Consider the following 20,893-nt stretch of genomic DNA (forward strand, 5'->3'; position numbering starts at 1 on the left):
TCCAGTTCTAAATTTAAATGGAACTCCATTTTCCTTGTCCAATAACCACTGAGTAATTAGGCTTTTACATAGCAAAATAATTATCTAAAGAAATGTGTTCCTGTAAAGGGCATTTTGAGCACCGTAGATATACGCCTCCTCTGCCAGGTTACCTGCAGTCTGCAGAAAGAAATCTTCTTAAAGAGACAGATGTATTCATACATATCCAGTCTCTGTAATTTGTAAGACTCTCTTCCATTATTTTTGTGTCTTATCTCTTTCATATTACAAGAAAATATTCTTACTTCCTAAAAGAGACATTTGTTTCTAATGGAGTGGCACATTTAAAAAGTCATATAATAAAACCTTCACAGAAAATGCAACTGTATAGCTTTCTGTTTCTTTGTCTATTTTTCATGGTATTCTACTGTAAATGGTACCTGGATGTATCTGATTGTTAATAATGATTTCCATCCTCTTATGCAGCTCAGTTCCTGGCTTATTTCTGTTCTGGGTCAAATTTGCAGGTTGATATTTGGAATGAGTTAGGGGTAAAATTTTAATATGTCGTTATAGAGTTCTATCTATCTTAATGTGCTTTGCAGACTATAGGTCTAATAATTTCTATTATTGCCAGTGAGGATTCCACCATTAGATATGTTTCTGCACTGCAGTGGACTATGGAAATTCCTGATTAGGTGAGTTATTGGAGACATACGGTTGTGCATATAGTTCTAAAAGGTCTATGAGCACTCAGCAGTGTTCGAATGTCGCTAGCCTGCATTGCAAAGCATCAGAATGCCATAGCGAAACATCTTGATGCCTGTACTCTTTGATTGCGTTCCCCAGTTGTTATTGCATGGACCTGCAGTACCTCATTTACCTTATCAGTGTCAGCGGTTAGCAAGACTCTGATGTGTTTGGCCTCATTTAATGTTTCCCTCAGATTGGGGTCCATCTCACATACTGCTCTCATGGAGCCTCAGGTACACATGATGACTGTCCTCGGTGTTTCAGAACGTGTCCAGCAGTGTCCATGTTCCATCCTGGTTTTTATTCATGTTGGACTGAGTTTAATTCAAACAAACTCAGCAAAATCAGTGAAGACTTGCTATTGTAAAATATTCAAACTAGCTTTACTCATTTCACATGAGAAACCTTTGGAAGAACTCACACGGGCAACTCAGCTGCCAGATCGGAGAGAATAACTCCTCCTGGAAAAGGAGAAGTGATGATCAGGTGCAGGGGACAATGTGGGAAACTACGGCGGGTCCATGGATTCCCTGACAGAGGGTATGGAAAGAGAAATTAGCCTGGAAGATATTAAGGCCTACCTGTGAGAAATATGGGAGTAAAGGAGTATCTGGAGATATTCAGGTGTACCCATGCGAAAGAAGGGAGTAAAAGAGTAACACTGATGTTAGCAAAATTAGCCAATGATACGTTACTATTGCAGGCTGTAACCAATAACAAAAAGACACATGAACTGGTAAAGACTATATAAAAAGGCATTTGTGGCAATAAATGGAGACTGCTGTTTGTACTTAAGAACTTGGTCTATGTTGTTTGTCTGTCTCAACTGCAACAGAAGATAGTTTAATCCATAAGCAGAAGTAGACAAGGAAGATTAATATCTAGATGGCTACGTGGTACTTTTTACTAGGAAATTTGCAGCAATTTTAAAGCACATTGTTTTATAAGACATGAAACTAGAGAAGCATGGCTTCTTATTTTTCTGTGATTTGTGTTCTGCTCCAGTCCCTGGTCCGTAGCACTGGACCCCACTTTGGTGGGGCAAAGAGGAGAAAGTGTCTGTCTCAGTGGCACTGGAGCACTGCCTGGTGAGCTGCCTTATGGCTGCTGATTTACCAGATGATTCCTATGTCCGAGTGTATGAAGAGGTAGGACATAGCTGCTTTTCTTCAGGAGATAGCTTTCTGCTGCCCGGCTATGATCTTTGAAGAAACATGAGATCCTTGAGTGCCCTGTACCTGTGTCAGGCTGGAAACTGATGAGCAGCTTCAAAGGCCACTGGGGGAAAAAGACCTGATGACAGACTCTGTGACTGTGTATTCTTCATTTCTAAGGGAAGCCATGATAGTGTTTTACAAAAGTTATTTTTCATTAAACTGTCTCTCAAGGAAAAGATCAGATGAATCAGCAAGATAAGTGTACGATATACAGTGTAAATTTTCAAAATATGTGGAAAAATCAAAGGAAATTTGACACAAACTGATAGTGGTGGCCTCTTCGGCTACAGCTTTTCAGGACCAGATGACATAAAAAATCTTCATAAGACAACTCGTTATAAACAACTGCCCATTTGTACCTGTCCTGCTGCTTGTTTCCACATCATTTTAAATGAAAATCTGTATTATTTTCCTTTCAAATATTGACAAGCTTTAAAAAAAGGTTCTAAGTCCATGGGTTCTTTGTAGTTAGTAATTCCCATGGCAGCTGTGATTCGAAAATGCAAACAGCACTCGCAGAACGTATCTTGGAGATAAAAACCTGGACAAAAGCTCCTTATCTGCAGATATGTGTTTGATGGGTGTGAACCACAAAAAACCTCAGTGGTGGTTAAATAATTTTCCTTTCTTTAGAATAAAATAGAGAAAGAGCAGCTTTTAACACAAATATTCAGAAAATGTTGCGAAGGACCAGTAGGGGGCATTAGTATTCCATACAGAAAGGAGTATTGCAGTAGTCATAAATTATTTTACGCATTTACTTCAGTATTAAAGTTGAAAAAGCTGTAAACTGTATGCTTTTTCACGCTCCGTACATCAGAATATTTGTCTATTTTCACCCTGAATGTATAGGTTCATTTAGCTATTTTCATTTAACTGGCAACAAGTAAAGCCTTTGAAAATTTTCATATTCCTCATCTGGATACTAGTCTGCAGCCCATTCAGTATTCAAATGCAGAACCATTTCCTCTTTCTGACAAACATGGAGTAATTAGGCTTTTCCGCAGACAAGTGACTACCTAATAAATGACCTTCTGCAAAAGGCTGCATTAAAACAAAGCAAAAGGCATATTTAACACAAATGATGGTCAAGTAATAAGGTGCAGGAACAAAAGAGAAGCTTTGCATTGCCAATCTGCTTCAGCAGCTCCAGGAATAATGAAAATGTTTACCTGTGGTCTACACCAAATGTAATTATATGTCTGACGCTATGTATAAATTCTTAAAGAAAAAATGTGATGGGCTGTTGTCCTATCTGCCATTCATTCCCCAGAAATCATAGGTACAACCAGAAGGAAGCATGATCACATTTCATAAGACACATGACACCTGTGTTTGTTTTAGACATAAAATGTAAACATCCAGCAGATGACAGAAGATAATGGCTGAGTTGCATGTAGCTTCCCATGTCTTTTTTTCTAATATACTTGTAGGGATATCAAACAAAAGAATTGCAAACAGAGTGTCTTTGAACTATAGTTCTAACGGAATGTCCAATCTAAGTCTACTTGGATTAAACAAATTTGAAAGTGCATCATGTGCAATCAAAGCTGCATGTGTGTGTATTCTGACATCCGTTCACCACCTATCCCTTCACTGACTGTAACTGGAACTTTTGCTTCCTGCATCTTGTAGCAGAACACAACAAAAAAACCCCACTTACTCTTCCTTCAGAATAAATCTTAGTGTTTGAAGTTAGAAAACTTTTCTTTTTATCTGGAAATGAAACTAAACCTTCAAAAAGATAGAAGCTTTTTTTTTTCCTCAGTACTGAAAATAATGCAGTTGTGAGAAAATATTTCAGGCATAGAGTTTTGCAAATATTTTAAAATTTAATTTAGAAATTTTCAAGCTGTTATAAGGAGAAAAAGGATTGTGAGAGCATTCTGGGCCCTGGGCATTTCCTGGGGCAAATAAATGGTTGTGGGTTAATAATCCTCAGACTAGCCTTGAACCTGACTACTTTTCTCAGCATGTCAGCAGTCCCCAGAAAATGCCTTAGGCTCCTCTACAACAGCTTGATCAGATGTGTCACAAACTGGGATGGTTCAAGTGCTGGATTTTTACCCATCCTACAGCTCTGTTGATTCACTGTCTCTGGCTGTCTCCAGAATCTCCCTGATCACCATTCATTTAAAAGTGATAAAAGAACCCAACCTTCACTTAAAATATCAGGGCCATTTCCACATGCATCTGTGCTTGTATCCAATAGAGAAAGAAGTCAGAAGCCAGTATTGTCATAGTTTAACTATCAGTTCCTACCTTAGCTAACCCTTTCATTAAAGGGTTGGAGAAAACAGGCTCCTCTTGAGGGTAATTCAGAACAAAGGACTATGTTAGACCCTCTGTCAGTGTAGTTTGACTTCTCCCATTATATTTCTCCACTAGCAACTGATCATTTTTTAAAAATAGAATGGTACGTGAAAAAGAAATCTCTTTTTTTTTTTAAGGATTGTTGAGGTCACTTGCTAAATGAGTGCCTGGAATATTTCTCTTTCTGTCTAATACGAAGCACAGATTCAGGCTGTTGCTGAGGAAAAAGAACACTGTAAACTGAGATTTTAGGTATATTTTGTTTTTTCAAAGCATAAATAGAAGACAGCTGTTTAGATCTCTGGTCTGTAGTCTCCAAGACCTCTTCTTTGACCCCTTGGTATTGCAGGGCCTATAATGTGTCAGAGTAGCAAGAAATTTTAATACACTTTTGGTTCAAGGGTGCCTTAGATATTGACAACAGAACTTCCAACAGACTTCTAACCAAAGTACTGATAAACTTTTTTAGATGCCTTGAGCTGACAGCACAGAGAAGTATGTTATGAAAAGCAAATACAACATTGTCATGGAGGCACCCCAAAAGTCAATTTAGGCAGGCAACAAGCTCCAAACAAACTTAACTCTAACTGGAGCTGTTTAATAGAAACCAATTAAAAACGGGGTTTGTCCAAAATTATTCAACACTCCTATAACATTATACAGCACAGGTTAAGATACCAGCTAGAAGTTCAATTATTATACAAGCAACTTAAGGGTGAGTGTCAGGAGGGTGGAGCCAGGCTCTTCTCAATGTTAAGACAAGGGGCAGTGGGTGCAAACCGAAACATAGGAGGTTCCACTTAAATATGAGAAGAAACTTCTTCACAGTGAGGGTGCCAGAACACTGGAATAGGCTGCCCAGGGAGGTTGTGGAGTCTCCTTCTCCGGAGACATTCAAAATCTGCTTGGAGACCTTCCTGTGTAACCTGATCAAGGTGTTCCTGCTCCGGCAGGGGGATTGCACTAGATGATCTTTCAAGCTCCCTTCCAATCCCTAACATTCTGTGATTCTGTGATCCCAAAACGCTAAAGTGATGCTTCAAAAATGCACTCGGTGTCAAAGTGAGGACTCTCAAGGGTACCCAGATGATCGCTTACTAGGTTGGCAAGGAGTCTCATTTGCCTGGGAATGTTCCTTAGACGGCCAACCTTCAACTGCAAACCTGCTGCTCTGAGGAAGACCAACTCAAAAGGGGTCTCCAGCAGGCTCCATTTATACCCTACTTGAATCTGAGCTGTGCTCATTTATGTTAGTTGTCCAGAAAGTTCTCTCAGCCAAGGCATCTCACTGGTCAAAGGCCCTGTCTGTTGACCAAGGGGCGTATGCATGACCATGGTGGTCGATCAGCCTAGGAGTTTCTGTTGCTCTGAGAAGTGGTGGGAGAGAGTGCATCTGCCAAAAACATGCAGAATATTTCAGTTCTCTAGGGATTTTTAACAAGATTTTGCCAACTATTAAGACAACAGACAGAATATTCCTGTGTCAAAAAACCTTGTCCCCTAAGTGTTGACACAACAAGTAATTTAAGCCAAGGTGCTGATTTACCAGAGGAGAGGGAAGGAAGAGGAACATGCCACATAGTGTAACAGTGGTCAGATGACATCAGTATACTCCCTTTATTTCTTTTAATCTCATATGTTGATTTTTTAATTTAAGAAGTCTTGTAAGAATTTATATTTTTCCCTGGTATGGCTATAACATAGTGTGACTGGCTGGCTCTTAGATGGCTGTGAATGGCCTCTCTGAGGTTCACTACTCTCTTCTGTCTTGCTACAGATTCACTAATTTAGAAATAAAGGACTGAGTTTCCCTTGCCAACCTCACAGCACTGATAAATCCACAAAAATATGTACTACAGCTGAAGCCTTACTGCAGCTATATTTTTACTGTTATAATAACATTCTTTGCATTTCAGATGGCCTTTCTTCATTGGCAAAATAAACTACCTCAAGGTATCTTATAGCCATTAGTATCTTTTTGGAGTAAAATTCCAGTTACTAATTTTATTCTGAACCCAACTTAAAATACAACTTACATGTTTTTAGGGATCTGCATTTGGCTTCCTGTGACTTCCAGTAAGATGCAAAAATCATGTGTAACATTACCTTTTGGGACACTAGTTGAAAAATAAATTAACAAACAACAGTATGTCCAATCATTAACTGCTTTTTGGAAAATGAAATTAATTTTATTTTTCTTATTTGACTGCTCTCACATTATCTCATATCTTCTCCAGCTTCCTTTACAACAGATATTTTCGGTTCAGCTGTACAAGACATTTGTATGCTGCCATTTTAATCTCATCAATGGCATGAGACTATTATCTTCAATTTTCCTCTGAATATTTTATTTGAGATGTGAATCACTCCTAAAAGCTACTGGAATACTAAAGATTTATTTTAAATAAGTCTGATGAATATTTTAAATAGAAGATCTGTGTGTGCTTCAGGTGAAGGCTGTGCACCAGACCTTAGAACTCAATTCAAAACAATTAAAATTACATTTAGCTTTAAGCTCATGACTAGCTGCCTTTGTTTTGTTGTTCCATTTAATGGTTCTTCCCGCTGTTATATAATTCATTCACAATGCAGTTTGGAATCTGTATCATTTGCAGACAGCTCTCATATGGCAGTAGTATAAAGTCTGCCTTGAATTAGCACAACAAGTATTTTTCTTTAGGAAGAGCTGTACTCCTGCTTGATCTTTAACGAACTTTAAGCTGTATGGAAATGATATTCAAACCCATTCATCCATCCATTGATAGTAACAGGAAGATCCTCCTCATTAAATACAGAATAGGTAGTTTTTGGGGAAAACAGATTTATGAAGTCAAATGCATTGGACCTTCTGTATCACCTTTTCATTTTGCAGTAGATTATGAATGAAATCTTTGGAGCTTTAGCTGTCTTCCAAATGACTGTTTCTTTGGCTTTCCTCTCAAAGTAAAAAGTGTGGCAACAGCATTGTAAAATGTGACTGCACTGAAAACCCTTTTATTGCTCATTTTAATTATATTTCTTGTATTACTGGGAAATTTTCAGGGAACGTATTTTTCCAGTCTTTACTTTTAGAACTGGCTTTGGTGTCTTTCTTTTAAAAATGAAACCTTGGACTGTAGGTTGCAAGTACTTAAAGCCTGCACACTGGGAGAAGATGGGAGCATGGACATCAGAATATGTGAAGAATTTGCCAGATAATGCTTTAGTGGAGGTTTCCTTTTTGGTACCTGCATTTCTTCTGAGCCACACTGCAAACTGACTGTTTGCCATAGCAGCCAAAATGTGTTTTTTGACAGAGATCACCTGATCCAAAAGAGATCAAAACAGTGTAACGCCTGACTGTATTTTTAAACAGAAAGGATGTGGGGATTCTGCACTTCTCTGCAGGATGCCTTTACTGTTAAAATACTTTAAGGATTGGCAAAAACCTTCTAAGTGTAAAAGCACTTGGAAGAGGTAGTCTTGTACCTGTAGCTGACTGATTTTTTTAAAAGCTTTGTTGCACTGTCTTTTGCTGCCAATGGCTGGGAAGTGACAACTGGGAAGTCACATTTTAGAAAGGTGGGCAGACTTGTATGCAGTGAAGCTCAATGTCTGAGGCATCTGAGGAAATGTCTGCCCTGTCTGCTTCCACAGCGATTCTTGCTGCTTCTGCTTTACAATTAGGTCAATTTCTGTCAACTACCAGCTCATGTCTTCTTTGCAAAGCATAAAAGTTTGGGAAAAAATTACTCCTTTTGTGGGCCTTGAAAAGGATATGATACAGGAGACACTGTTCTGAAACTTACTCTGCATGAGTCATGTCCCCTCTATACAGAGTGAAGGACTAGAGATGCCTGTGCAGAAATTGAATGAAATGGAAGCTTGTACCATCATTGCACAGCTGTTTTCTTTGCTGGGACCCTTCCATGCTCCCTTCCTTCTCTGTTCTGGGATAACACAATGAAACACAAATTCACCCTTTGCGGACCCTGAAACATGTTCCCAGAGAAAACAGCAATACTCTAAAAGGGAGAATTAGAGCTGAGACTATTGTTTAAAATGTCAGACCTTTGCCAAGCAACATTTTCTCTTTGTAAATTAGATCTGCAACAGTTCTTCTCACCTCAGTCCTATGGCACCATTCTGCTGCATCAAATATTCCATTATCTCAGTATTAGGAACAGACAGAATTATAGATTGAATAAATCTTGCAAAGATCACTTCTTGAAATTTATTGATGGCCTCTGCTAGGCCAGATTTGAGCAGGTCAAATTATTTGTGATGACTATTAATTAGCACTATAGTGGTAGTTAATTTTTTTTTATTGTATACTTGAACTGTGCCAACTGAAGTTCAAGAAAGCGAGGCACTTATCCAATTCTCCAGATGGTTTTGGTACAAATAAAATCAAACAGCTACTTTTTAATTGTGTTCCTTATGGCCTAACGCCATATATTCAGCTGAATTGAACGGTTGTGCAATACATTCAAAGTATGAAACCATTAACTGGTAATAACATTGCAATAAACAAGATGTCGATCTTTTCAGATGCACATTCAAATGTTTGCAGGTCAGGAGAGATCCCAGTGTCCATAGTTCTCCAAAGGCTTGCTCTGTCCCTTAGAGGGTCCTAGGCAGTGTGGGAGACTCGGCCCAGGCACTCTTGGAAGTTAGGGCAGGTAACCGAGGGACTCAGAGGCCAGGTTTGCAGTAACCAGAGTGGCTGACCAAGAGGAAGGGATCTGTAAGGATAAAATATATATCAGTTCCAAACTGCAACTACATGGAAAGGCAACTGACCATTCAGCAGATGTGCCCACCTAGATACATACTTTCAGTCTACAGCTGCAAATAACTAATTAACTACACTTCAGTGATCATACTTCTGAGTAAACACCCATTCCTAAATAGCAAAAAGAATGTATCTTTCAAAAAACCCAGCTTGCTTGCAACATTTTCTCATAAATACAATGAAGGTACTAGGTGTAAAGCATTCTATTTATAAAGCCTTATTTATAAAAAACAAATACCATGGTAAAAGATGCCCAGCATGTTATTAAATAATTTTATTGTTTTATGTATGTCAGATCTGGTGTAACACAGATCTGTCTCTGACTGCCCACTGAGTGCAACATGGTGCCTAGAAGTGAAATGCTGCTGAGGTAACTGTGACCCCGTTCAAAATACACCAGTTTATTTTAAGAACAAACCAAAATTCTAGTCTGTATCAAAGCAAAACAGTTACAGATGAGCAAGGCTGTCCAGGGAAGTAAATTATGTGGAAGTAAAGAATAAATATATTATAGAGTATGCTGGCTGTGGACCAAGAAGTACATTTCATTATAATTGGTCTGTTGAAAGAATTGATCTGTGAATACAATCTCTAAGTCAAACCAAAGTAAATGTTACAAATCAGTGAAGCTGTAACATTTGAATATCTTTAAGAAGAATGAAGCCACTAAAAATGAACACTGTTTATGCAGGATTTTTTTTTTTCAACTGCAATGTTTGCCATGGAAAAAAAAAAGGAGCTTGCAAGTCTATTCACTGAAGCATTTCCAAACATCTCTTGCAAGTTAAGAAGCTGCACATCTCACCAGGGCACACAGTAATGTGTACATTACTCAAACTCAGTTCCAGCGGGCCAGGCTTCATTTCTTATCTATATGGTGTATTCCATGTAGGGGCTCTTGCTTATGGTCAAAGATACTATAACTAAATATTTAAATATGAATTATATGAGAATTATTTAATCACAAGACAGTTTAGGATGTCTCTGGGTTTGTAGCCACTTGATGACTCAAAGCTGTAACTTTTAAATGAGAAACAAACTGGTTGGCCTTTCTGTAGAGGTCCAACAGGAAGAAGAAACAGCCACATACTTTAGTCTTAAAAATGATGCTTAGCCATGAAATGAGAAGTTTAGAAATGGGGACTACCCACTAGATATCCATACCTATATAACACAACTACCTTTGCACATCAGAAGAAATGAAATTGACCTCTTGTACCCAGCCTATGCTTGTAGTTCATAGAATCATAGAATCATAGAATATCCTGAGTTGGAAAGGGACCCACAGGAATCAAGTCCAACTCCTCTCCCTGCATAGAATAACCCCAAAATTCACACCATGTGTCTGAGGGCGTTGTCCTGTCTCTCCTTGAACACTGTCGGGCTTGGGGCTGTGACACCTCCCTGGGGAGCCTGTTCCAGTGCTCCACCACCCTCTGGGGGAAGAACCTTTTCCTCATGTCCAACCTAAACCTCCACTGGCCCATCTTCCCACCATTCCCTTTTGTTCTGTCATTGGTCACTAAAGAGAAGAGATCAGTGCCTGCCCCTCCTCCTCCACTTGTGAGGAAGCTGTAGCCGCCATGAGGTCTCCCCTCAGTCTCCTCCAGGCTGAACAAATCAAGTGACTTTAGATGCTCCTCACACGGCTTCCCCTCTAAACCCTTCACCACTTTTGTAGCCCTCTTCAGCAGCTTAATATCCTTTTTATCCTGTGCTGCCCAGAACTGCACACAGTGCTCCAGGTGAGGCTGCACCAGTGCAGAGCAGAGCGGGACAGTCACCTCCCTGGCCCGGCTGGCAATGCTGTGCTGGATGCACCCAGGACACGGGTGGCCTTCTTGGCTGCCAAGGACACTGTTGGCTTGTGTTCAACTTGATATTGACCAGAACCCCCAGATCTCTCTCTACAGAGTTGCTTTCCAGCATCTCATCCCCCAGTCTGTATGTACAGCCAGGGTTGCCATGTCCCAGATGCAAAATCTGGCACTTGTCCTTGATAAACTTCATACAATTATCTGGCAAGTGTAACACAGGGAGCTTCCCTCCTTTCTACCCTTGTTTAGATGATTTGCAAAAGCAATGCCCTGGGGATTGATCCTTTCGGATGCAAGAGAATGCAAAAGATTTGACAAGGAAATCCAAATCCAGCCCATCTACTACTCCAACTTGAAGGCCATTGCAATAAGCACTTCCCCTGAAGAGCAAGAACATCAGAGCTCAAGTGTCATTTATAACACCTGTTTCAAGGAATTAAAATTTTTATGTCATCCTACAGGCAATATAGCAGCAAATACTACAAATTGAGACCCCTGTTGTTAGGTATTTATTGGCATGAATTCTGGAAGTAGCAAAACAGAACGTATATGGTTGTCTCAGACTTTTTACTCTGAAATAACCCTTAAAAAAAGAAAGCCTTGGCAACTTTTATTACTTGTGTATGGAAAAACTGTCACACAGGTGGTGAGGTTTCATACGGAGTACCCTTGTTTGCATTCACCTCTAACATACACTATCAGCTGCCTTTCTATCCTTGCCACTAGTCCTGGTAACCTGTCTCTTCCCAGGAGGTGATCCTGCATGCTGCCTCTTTTCCTAACTGAGGAGGAAATTGCTGCCGAGCACAGACTCAGCTCTTCGATCCCTCTTCAGAAGTGCAGTTTGTCTCCTTGCAGTTCATTCAAGATCACTTTAAAGCCAATTATCTTTGTCTTGCATGATGATACATGATAATTAATGGGAATAGGTAGAGATGGTTAAGAGCTCTTTATAGCTACTGTACCTGGAATATATTGTATAATAAAGCAGTGTTATAAAACTACACTAGATATGAGGCTTTTACCCAATGTTCCTGAGTTTTGTGCTATACCATTACATTTTAAGCTCATTACACTTAATGCAAGTGATATATCCTATTTTATTAACCAAAAGGCAACAAATATGGCCAAAAAGCTCAGTCATGAGACTGGATGAACTGAGGTGCACTGGTGTACGTATTTAATCTGAGATCACAAAATCTTGCAACGGGATCTAAAGTATGGATTTTTCTTGTTCCCTCCTTAATATTTTTATCATTCTTAATATTTTTGCTTGTCTTCTGTGTCTCATTTCTGAGCCATACATTTTGAAACCACTGTTTCCTATATGGTTAAAACAGTAAAGTTATGTTTACACCCATAAACAAGAAGATACTTGGGCTCGAAGATACTTGGGCTCAAATATACTACAATAAACTTTAGAATTTCATATATAATTAATGGAATACCTTCTAGATGATAGTCATACCTTCTATCACAGGATCACAAAATGCCCTCTGATTGTATTTTCATTGTAAGATGCTGAAATGGAAAACATGTCAACCCTCTTGAATCATCTAATTTTCCTAACAAATGTACCACAAAATGCCTAGGTTTCTCACTTTGTTGTTCTGCCCTATTTGCCATCAGTTTAAATGCAGTGTTAGTCAGGTAATAATTGAGAATTGTCTCCAAGAGATAAAGTGAATCTAAATTTCTTTATTGATTTATAGTATTTAAATTCATTTTCATGATTTGGATATCTCTAATTAAAATATTAACCACAACTTAGTTTAAACATGAGGGTCAGTTGAAAACACTATGTAATTCCAAGAATGACCTTTATCAAGGTAGACTTATGTTTAACAATGCCTATTAAAAATCTTGTGCTTTGAAACAAAGCAAAGAAGTGGAATATTTAAAGAATGTTATAACTCTCCTGAGGCTAACTTTTTAAAATTCAGATAGTTCAGGTACACTTACATTATATCAAACAAGTTAAAGTTAATACATCAAACAGCTAAAGTAATTTTCATTCCATCCTAATATGGATTGACAATAACCCCATGTTTAAAGTTATTTGTATGCCCTGTCTTAGGGAATGTAGAATTGTTTTATTAATGTGATGGTTTAACAGAAATCAAGATAATTTTCATATTGCAGTTAGAATAATTTCTTAGTAGTAGTTAGCAGTCTTTTGTCTTGGATTTAGTATAAAAATAACATGGTAACACTGCTTCTTCCCCTGGCTAGAGTTAAGTTTTTCTTCCAGTATCTTTCCAGAGTTTGGAATTTGGTACGAAAAGGATGTAAAGGCTCACCGATATCTTGGCTGTTGACAAGGGGATGAGTCAAATTCCTCTGTTTCCCATGTTTTGCAAGTAAGCAGGTGTATAATGTGGGGAGGAGTGGGTCCAGGACAGCTGACCCAAGCTGGCCAACAGAAGTATTCCATATCATGAATGTCGTGCTCCATGTATAAGCGGAAAGTCACTGGGGATTGCTCTCTTTCCTCAATGGCCACTTTCTCTGAGGGTTTCTGTCCCGTTTCCTGCTCCAACTCCTGCTCTGGGTAAAGCTCTCTGTGTTTCACTGGTCTCACTGTGCTCACAGAGTCCACCTTCTGGCATCCATTGCTGGGCGTGCGTGTTCCAGTGGCTAAGCATAGCTTTGTATATCTGTATAGCTTAGTATATTTCATAATATTCATATTATTATTTACTCTTCTTTTGTTATTCTATTAAATCTGTTTCTATTGCAACCCGTGAGTCTTTCTCCTTTTCCCTTCCTTCCCTATGGGAAAGGTGAGAGAATGTGGCTGTTTACTGTTTTAGCTGCCACCCAGGGTTAAACAGTAACAATTAAATACTGTGATTTTCCTCGTTACACTTCTGATGCCATATTTTATCTTGGAGTGCACTTTTTCTGTGAACTTGTAAGAAAAGACAGAAAAACAATTGAAAATTATAGTGCATAAAATTCTTCCATATTGTTAGCTGTGGATTGCTTCTAAGTTCCTAGAGCTCATAATCTCTCAAAAAAAGATAAATTTTATGAGGTTTTTTTTAATTTTTTTTTTTTTTTTTATTGTGCCATGCTCTGTGAGGAGAACTATCTGTTTCCTTGTTATTTTCTTTGTATGCATTGGGAGTTGTGAAAGGCAGCTTTTGGAGGAGTTATGGAAACATAAAGAGCATGATCTTGTGTTGCTCATGGCAGGTAGGCAGCTGAGGGGCTCATTAGGTGCCTGTTACAGCAGGGATGTAAAATGAAGCAGTGGAAGTCTCAGCAAAGGAATCTGAGAGAAACCACGTATCTCACAGCATATGTTACTGAGTACATAAAATTATCTCTCTTTATATGTAAGGCTATGACAAGTTTAGCAAAGGTATATATTACCTTAGCTGGCCTTGATTATGCTCCCATAGAAATAATTGGTAAATGTCTCACTGACTCCAGTGTATTGGGACCACAATTATGGGCAGCATGAGGAAAGACTCATGGATCCATCACAGGCAAAAAATTAGCCTGTTAGGTTTGTCCCTGCCTATATCTTGTGTTCAGAAGTGAGTTAATCTCCTAGGCTTCCTCTAAAGTCTGAAAGGGTGGCTATATTTGACTTCTTTGTGCTCTGTGTTTTACCATTGGATAAAATAACTCTGTTCTTACATTTGAAATATACTTTCTCTCTCCTTTACCCTTCTACAAGCAGCATATTGTGCATCCTGAGTGCTGCCAGCTTTCTACTGTTTCAATGTAATTTGTTAGGATTCCTGTAGCTTTAAAGATTTTTCCATCTAATAAAATCATAACAAATCAATTTTTCTAATGTAAAGATTTAAAACTGTGAACTGTTTGCTAAGAAATATTTTCAAGCTAAGATGCCTGCTGGACTGTGTAATAGACTATGTGATTGGCCTAATTCTGCACTCTTAACAATTTTTGTCTTTATTGATGTTTTGTGCAGTGCTCAGGCTATGAAAAATTGTGCATCCTTCTCTTCAGTTTAGAGAAAAATAAGTCATGGCTGCTAATGATTTCACCCTATCTATTTATTAGAAATAAATGAGCATGGATGGTTGGTGATATTTCATCTTGTACTGGTCTGGTAATATTTGTAAATAGGGTAATAACTTTTCTAATGCTTCCTCTCTCCCTCACTTGAGACTTGTTGCTGTCAAACCCAGGAAAGGCAAGTCAGACTGATGAGCTAGAAAGTGCCATGAAAGGTACTGAAGCAACACAAGAACCTGTCAAATCAAGTGGCTCCTCCTTTCAATCACATGAGGTTCCAGGCCTGAAAAATAAGAGCAACATGATTTTTGATAGTTAATTGGAAACCTCCTTTTTGCTGCTGATTGTTGGCCTCGAGGACCTGCCAGGCTGTAAGGGAAGATGTCTAGTCCATTCTCCTGCTGAGACTGGTATCAACTATAACTGTGTTATCCCTGGCAGATATTTCTCTAGCCTGTTCTTAAAACCCCCTAGTGAGGGAAAGTCTGCAGTCTTCCAGGACATTTATTTCAGTGTACCACTATTTGTGTTCCTAAGACGTTTGCTGTATAAGACAAATCTTATTTTGCTGTGATCTAAGTTCATTAGTTTGTCTGTTTGCCATTAGACATGAACACAATGTTCTTTGGCTTTGGCAGCAGCTTTTAGTGCATGTCATTGTTATGCCTCCTAAATCTTCTCATCTTTAAACTAACCATTTTGAGTCATTCTGAAAATGTAATTCATGGGTTTTACCTCTCAGGCTCCATTAATTATTTTCATCCAGATTTGCCTCATTCGGCCCATGGTGTTCTTTGAAGTGTGTTGCTCAAATCTGGTCGTCGTCTTGCCATTGCTCTCCAAAGTAGGACATAATTAATTTAGTTATTCATTGTATTCACCTTTCTAGTTATATGAGATTGGCAGGCCATGCTGCTGTTCATAATCCCAGGGTGATATTTAGTTTTGGTGCACCAGCTAACATAAGAACAGATCCTGAAACAAAGTTCTCTACAATACCAGTACCTGGTACCATCTACCGTAAGACCATCTTTCTTTAGCTTGCTTGATAGAGGATCATGAAAGATTGAACCTCATTAGGTTTTCTGACCAATTTTAGAATGGATGTAAGGATTTCTAGTATCAAAAACATGCAATTTTTCCCCAAGAGCAAAATACCTTGAGTAATAGTTATGGTTTATTAAGGAAAACTCAATTTTTTGTAGGTATAGGGGTAGAAATGGAATGGTATCTGAGTATGTGCTTGTGTCTTTAAGTCTATTTTGCCTTTATTTAAATAGATAGGAGGTTTTTAAGAGGATAGAAAATCAGACAGGGATTTTCTCAGGAAACCTATTCATGTGTTGATGCTTTTTGTCCTGATTTAAATCATTATTTTTCTTGCTATTTTCTAAAATAAACCCATACATTTTTCATATAAACCATTTCAGTTTTCCAATTAGTACATCATTTTGGGAATCAAAGTTTGCATATTAAAGCAAATCCTGGAATCAAAATTGTGGCTGGGAAAGAAAAAATGGTATTAAAATAGATTAAGTATGTAAGTTACCTGAATTATTTTATAGCACATTGCAGTCTTGGTCATGGATCCAAATCTTTTTTAGCAGTGGCATCGTCATAAAGATAGTACTTGCCTGAAAAAATGGTGAGAAACTACATTAAAAACTTATTTAGATCAGAGCTTCATGCTTGCAAATAGAGGATAATAGATTCATACAGATAAATGAGAAAAAAAAGGAAACAATAATCTTGGTAGAAATAAGTTATGATCAGTACACTGCTCAAGTCTGAAGCAGGGAAAATATTAATAATAATAACAAAAATTAAAAAGATTCTCTGTGAATCTGCCGTCTTACATAAAGGAGGACAAACAGGGATACTCTGGAAATTATAATATCAAGTAAAAAGTGAGGTGAAGGACTAATTATTCAATAAAGTTTTACATATTTTAGATGAAATAGTTTACTGTACACTCAATTCATAGCAGATTATTTCTAAACAGAACCATTTTAATGATAAAATGTAAACCTTCAACCTCACTAAGCTTTGACTTTGATCCTAAAAAGCAATATATATTGTAGGAAGTCAATTAGAATCTACAAAAGCCTTTGAGCATGACACCTTTGTGTTTAGATCAAAGTGAGGAATACCTGTGAGGTTAGGGGTGAACTCAAATCAAAGGCTTACAGTGAGGAAGAAAATGAACGTTAGCCAACACGGATAAAGCAATTCTTTCCAAAAAGCTTTTTGCTATTGTTAGTAAATATGATAATACTTCACAAAGCTTGATGCATTGTACGACTGAGTTTGTATATTGCTTTGAAGCTAAGTTTTCAGAATGTTGCAGCTATAACTGGGCAAAACTTCTACAGCCCAGCAAAAAGCCCAAGTAATCTTATTTGGATACAATATTTGCTGAAGTTCAGTTTCAATTAAGTGTCTGAATCTCCTGGAGTTTCAGGTGATCTATTCTGTTTGAAATAAAGCAAGTATCATACACGGTGGAATGGCATTTCAACATGCAGTGGGGCTTCTTCCTCACAGTGTGCCTCAGACCATCTTATTTGATGCAATTTATTATTTTTTCCTTCATTTTAAATAATGCCAGCACTTGTTTCCTCCGTCCCTTTGGAATTTTGTAGAAGTTTATTTTCATGTCTTGCATTTTGTGGAGTAAAGGAGACAGCATTGCCTTCTTTCACTCCAGAATGCAGAATAAGTGAACTGCCAACGGGTAGCATATCTTTTCTCCTGACTCGGCAGAAGGAGGAGCAAGAAATATTTTTCTGGTGTGGCTGCCATCACTTCCCAGTGGACTATAAATCATCCCAGAGTTAAAATCTGCAAATCTGCAATCTGTACTGAAAGTAGCCTTGTTGTTGTGTGGGTTGATTGAGGTAATAAACAAAGTATAATGTAGGAGAAAAGGAACAGATGAACATTAAAATGAATGGCATATACAGAAGAAAGGGCAAATATTTTCACAAATATTGTTCAGCTGCTTTTGAATGCTTGGTTGTTAGCAGAAGCCAGAGAGCTCTTTTATTTTTTTTTTTTATTTTTTTTTTTCTATTTCAAGTTTTATATGGCTTGCTATAAAAATTCAAAATTGAAAAACACTATATTGATTATATATATAAGAAAAGTTATGATCTGAGACCTTTCATGCAGAAGTGTAAGCATCAGCATAACCCTATAGAGCAGCTGTAATTAGGACTGCAAGTAGCTTGCCAGGCAGCTGTCAATCAACTGTTTCTCTTTTCACTTCAGCTGTCAGTGGGTTGAAAGAAAACAGAAAAGACAGCTTTTTAGTGTAGGAAAAATCAAGTCTGTCTCTCTCATTTGCTAGCCTCCACAGGAATTATTTTTCTTTAGGTGGACAACAGCTTACCTAAGAAATCATACCATCTTTAATGAAAACTTGAGCAACAGAAATTATAGGATTAATTTTATTACATTAGCAGACATGAATGGAGGTCTAACAGTTGGAAATGAAATGCTGCTAATAACATGATAATCAACTATTTTTATCTTCATTCTGCCTAGAAGTTGCATACAATTACTGTCTAATAAGCTCTTATTTAATAAGACATGATGAACACTTTAAAAATGAAAACTATTTCTTTGAGAACAAGATATACATTATGTACCACCTGTAGTGAATTACATTAAAACATAGAAATAACTGTGAAAATCAAAAAGTGAGGGAAAAAGTTCACAAGACCGAAATACATGCCAGAATAGAAACATTTCTGGGAAGATGTTTGACTCAGACAAGAATGGCTGGAAAGGTGTCTTTGGTTGAGGATCTGAATGAGTGGATGAGAGTGTTTGTGTGAGCCAAAAAGAACCTCTCCATTTTAGAGCAGCCCCCTGGCTGGCAAGCAATCCGAAGGTAGCATCAGCAATGGGGTGCTCTCCAAAGCAAAAAGATGTTGTTCATTGTCTTGCTCTCCCTAACTTGGATTTTAGACAGTGGATTTTTGATGATACAATATGGTATGGGTCTTATGGAATGTTTCTTTATCAATTACATTGATTACTCTTTTCTGCATAGGTCTATGACTTACGAAAGATTTCCTTATCAGTATGACAAGTATGCATGGAATTAAAAGCTTTATTTTGTAAGTTAAATGACATCTTGCAGATTTGGCCACAAAATATACTCTTTTCTGATATTTTTTCCTCTTTATTTAAAACCAGAAAAGGTTTCCTAAATGTTTATGTTCTCTTTTATTTTTCAGCAGAACAACTGCATTAGTTCAAAGCCTCCCAGGAATGACATGTAAACAGTGTCTTTTGAGACATGGTAGGCCCTGAAAAGGTGTGAAGGGTACAGGTGCCCAGGGCCTGTCAGGGGCTGCAGGGGCCTCTGTGAGGAGCAGCTGGGGCTGCCCCATCCTGGACGCAGCTGATCCCAGTGGCTCCGACCCACCCACTGCAGGGCACGGCTGAGCCCCATAGCCACCATGGCTGCACCTCGGGGACAGTCTGTGTGAGGAAGGGAAAAATGCTGCCTGATGGTGAGAGAAAAATGTGAGAAACAGCCCTGTGAGCCCCAAGGAGAAGGTGGGGGTGCTCCAGGCAACTGAGCAGGGATCCTCTGCAGTCAACCGACAGTCCATGCTGGAGCAGGTTTATCCTGAAGGACAGAAAACCATGAAGAACTCATGCTGGAGCAAGGGAAAAGTGTGAAGAGGAATGAGTGACAAAGAGGAATTGTTATGAACGGACTGCAATCCCCGTTTCCCATCCCTCTGTGCCACTCAGGGTGGGGAGGCAGAGGAGCTGTGGATGAAGGAGTAAAGTTGAACCTGAGAGGAATGTTGTGGGGGAAAGTGTTTTGGTTTTCATTTCTCACCATGCAACTCTATTTTTAATTGGTAAAAAATTAAATTAATCTTCCCTGAATAAAGTCTGTTTTGCCCATGATGGTAACTGACAAAAGATCTCTGTGTCCTTACCTCCACCCACAAGCTTTTTAATCTTATTTTCTCCTCCTTTCCTGTCAAGGAGTGGGAGTGAGAAAGCAGCTTGGTGGGCTTCTGCCAACCAGCTCAGGTCAACCCAGAATGTCGTTTTAGAAACTTCCCATAATAAATCATCACTTGCATCCTAGATTACCCAGAAGGCATAGTCACCTGCATCTGTGGAGCTGGTTAAGTTTTAAGGCTCCTATATGGAAATTTCTGAAGAAACTTCTGAAGAATGATCCATTTTAAAGGTGCATGTAAGAACAGGTATAGCAAAAGATAATCAGCTCCTTCCTTCTTCCCACTGACTTTTAGGATTATGGAATAGATTTTCATTTTGCATGACAATCAAACTAAGCTTTTTGAAAGTCATCAAAATGACTTGTTTTTTTATTTTTACAGGCTATTTTCAACTTGGGGCATTCTCTTTCCCTTGTGAGACTGCCTGGAGTTTTAGCAACTGCTTTGTTAAACGTGCCAGTGAAACTGAAACTTTTCACATGCTTTTTTTGCCATAAAAGACTTATTTTTATTCTTTTCTTTAAGACTAGTACTAGAGCTGAGAGAACTTCAGCGCTTCCAAACAGTTATCTCTGGAAACTTTTGAACTTTTGTAACCCTATTTTGTCACAGGGAGATTGAGGACGAAACATATAAACTAAAAAAGTCAATGACATTTCTTTTGTGAAGAACTTCTCTCAGAAGCTGTTTTAATAAATGTCTGAATATGGTCAGGAAAGTGTATAAATATGATATTTGTCAAATACATTTTAAAGTAATTATTGATTTGGAACACGAAAATACTGTATGCACAGTCTAAGCTTTCTATCATGGCAAATCAGAAAAAAGTTTGGCATTTGACTCCTGTGTTCCTAACCTATTGATTAGGTTTGTATTGTATTACTGAGGCTGCTGACATTTTCTGAGCGTGAAAGACGAAGACACTGTTGGTGGTGTCAGTTTGCAACTGACCGCGCTGGTCTTTGTAGTTTTCATTTCTTAACCTCTCTCATTGCTGTAGCAGTATTAACTATTTGCCATGCATAATAATCCCAGTCTCCAGTAGCACTATGC

Source organism: Nesoenas mayeri, assembly GCF_963082525.1.
Source record: "Nesoenas mayeri genome assembly, chromosome: 1".
Classification (NCBI taxonomy): domain Eukaryota; kingdom Metazoa; phylum Chordata; class Aves; order Columbiformes; family Columbidae; genus Nesoenas; species Nesoenas mayeri.